Genomic DNA, 3,014 nt, shown 5'->3' on the forward strand with positions numbered 1-3,014 from the left:
CTATGGGTTTCTCCCCATCAGCCCCATCTGCACTATGGGTTACTCCCCTTAGCTGCTCCAGCAGGCAGTTTGGTGTCCCAGCCCATCTGCAGCAGCCTCTGCTGTGCTTTGAGGAGCACAAGGGGGACAAATTTGCCAACACATTKACTCTCTAGCAGAGGGATGGCCCACTGGGAGAGGCAGTCACTTCTGAAAATGCTCCTACTRAAATTAGGGAGCAGTTCTGTCTTAGCTGTTGACAGTTCTGTTTTGGCTTGCTTTCCATGTTCTCAAGGGCTCTTCTACATGCACATGTCAGAGGCCTGCTGATAAACCAAAGACATTCTTTATAGGGGCTCTGAAACATCTTCCACAAGCAGTTTCTCACTGCCTTACTGCTACAGTCTAAAGCTTGTTCACATTATCAAATCGATCAGGTTGTCGAAATCAATTTTAACATGGTTTTACTAAAGTAATTTTGTAAACCAGTCTTTAAAGCATGCCATTACATTGCTGAAAACTTGAGACATGGGTGTTTTTTCCTTTCTTTGCACTGTGTTAGACCAACTTTTACTKGTACAACAGTACAAGTTGTGGTTCCTATCAGAGGGCAAAATACTTATTTGAAACTTTGAAGGAGAATTTGGTAAAATCTCAGATCTTGTCCTTTCTATTTAAGAATATGCCTAATAAAACTGGCAAGGATGAGTTTTAAGAAAGAGAGTAAGTCAAAGCAAAAAAATACCCACCTTGGTCAATATGCTATAAAGCAGCAAAAAGATTTCAAAAATTAAAGATACTTTCACAACATCATTAAAGCTATTCATCTTTTCAAGGTCGAGTGCTTCCTTTTTGTCAGTGCACTTTGATTATGCTCTTTTAGGATCTCTTTTCCACTGCCAGTCCACAAGACTAAACATGCTTTATATTTTTTCATGGTGCATTTCCTTTCTTCATGTTCGTGCCTCCTCACACTCACCCCCAGAGATATGGGATGGTCTGAAGGCAAGACAGAGCTCCTGTTGTGTTTAAAGATAGCCTCAGGTCTGCATGGGTACTTCACTGTCTGGGTTGCTAATGTGGCTTTGAATTGGATTGGTTATGGCTGAAATAGGCTGCTTTTCAGTAGCTTCCTRGTGGTTTAATACAATTTATTCATGTTCATATCAGTCTGATTCCATTTTCCACCCCAGCTGAGCTTAACCTGCTCTCAACCTGATCTCTGCCAAGATGCTCTGAGCCTTTGGACATCTGTCCTTCCCGGACTTTCTCCTTGTTATGTTGTGCCCTATGTTGTTGCTGCAGCAGTTCTTTTTACAGAAAAGCAGACTCAGTGCTTTTCATCAATCTGAAAAGATAAACCAGTGCCCCAGCAGTGAGGGCACAAGCAAAGCCCCCTTTGCTGTCAGCTATGCCATTTGTAGATGTCATTGACTCTTCAGGTGCAGGTGGCAATTGGTTTTCTGGAGCTGACCATTTCCAGAGCTCTGATGCTGGACAAGACCATACAAACAACTTCTGCTCAGCTTCAGTCAGCCCTAAGGATCTGAAGAGTCAGCACTGCTATGYWCTAATCTGGCTGATTTTGGGAACAGCAGGCTGCTGGTGTAGAGGATACCTTCTGCTGGGGGATCACAARTGTGCCTGTTGTGTGACACCCTGGYCATGAAAATGCCTTTTGCTGGCAGARACAACCCTAAAAGTCTGTTCTCAGCCAGTGTGTGCACTCAGGGGTGGACACCCTCAAAAGAAAGTTTGCTACTGCAGCTCGTGTGGTGTCTGTGGAATCTCCTTGACCTGCTGCTGTGCCTAGCATGTTTTGGACCTAAATTGGTTTGGACCTAAGTCAGCTTGGACTTTCAGGCAATRTTCATCCCACACCCTGGGCATCAGCTTGGACTCAGTCTCATTAAGTGCTCTGGATGYTGCCACCCTGCTGCAAAAAGCTAAACTGGACAGATCTGTTCTGGCAGATCACTGTCCTCAGGATCAGAGAATGGGTCTGGGGACATTTTATTTGCTGGTGTTACTGTCCCCTTTGTGCCTCACTCTATGTCCAGTGTCTGCACCCAGTTTTTCTAAATCCTAAAGATGGCATTGTAATTCAAAGGCATGACCTGAAATAGGACTGATCATTCAATACCCAGGGAGACATCTCATAGGGTTTTCTGCACCTCCAAGGTCACCCTGTGCATTCCAGGGCTCTTGATTCGACAGGCAGGACTGGAGCAATGTGGTCTGTAGTCATTTTTCCTAGCAGCTTCACAGGCCTCCCTGCTCGCAGTGCACCAAGAAGTAGTAAGACCAAAGGAGGAAAATATGGGGAACAATTAATAGGAATCTGAAAGTTTGAAACTCCTTTTCTGGCATGGCAGATTTGCTCTGTGCCTTTCACCACATTTCTCCAAGCTTTAATGTGCTGGCATTGAAAATTGAGAAAATATGTGACTCCTGTGGTGTAAAACCAAACAGCAAAACTCTCTGAGGATCCATCAGCAGAGTTCATTAGATCAGCAGATGGGAGCATTTGTGTGGCATTCGTTATTTGCATCACAGACCTCCCATTCTCAGCCCATCAGGAGGTTTTCTTGCCAGGGTGTCTTGTTRGAACTGCCACTGGCATCCTGGTTCTGGGCATGCCCTGCACATTTTACCTGCTCTCTGAACATCGATCAAAGCCTCTGCGAGGAGAAGCCGGCAACATACGAAATACATGTCAGCTCAGCTGTTTTCACATGCAGAGCTTTGCTCAGCCTGCTAAAGCTCATTGTCTCCAAGCCAAGTAATTGAAGGAGTCAAGGCCCTGTTTAACCTTTCGGGAAGAGCTGATRCTTTGCCATCCACACAGAGCTGCTTTGTTTGAGGAGCTCAAGGTTCTTTGCAAGATTAGGCTCAGGTATTACAGCCCAGCACATGGCTGTAATGGCAGGGAGGTGRCTGGGCTGGGATCTGGGAGTCCTGGGGCTCTGCTGSCTCCTCTGCCTGAGGGGACCTGAAACTGTCCCCCAAGGATATTGCCCCAGCCACCAGGAATG

The sequence above is a fragment of the Malurus melanocephalus genome, unplaced genomic scaffold (assembly GCF_030028575.1).
Source record: "Malurus melanocephalus ecotype Western Australia unplaced genomic scaffold, MMel_1.1 scaffold_127, whole genome shotgun sequence".
In the NCBI taxonomy this organism is placed as follows: Eukaryota; Metazoa; Chordata; class Aves; order Passeriformes; family Maluridae; genus Malurus; species Malurus melanocephalus.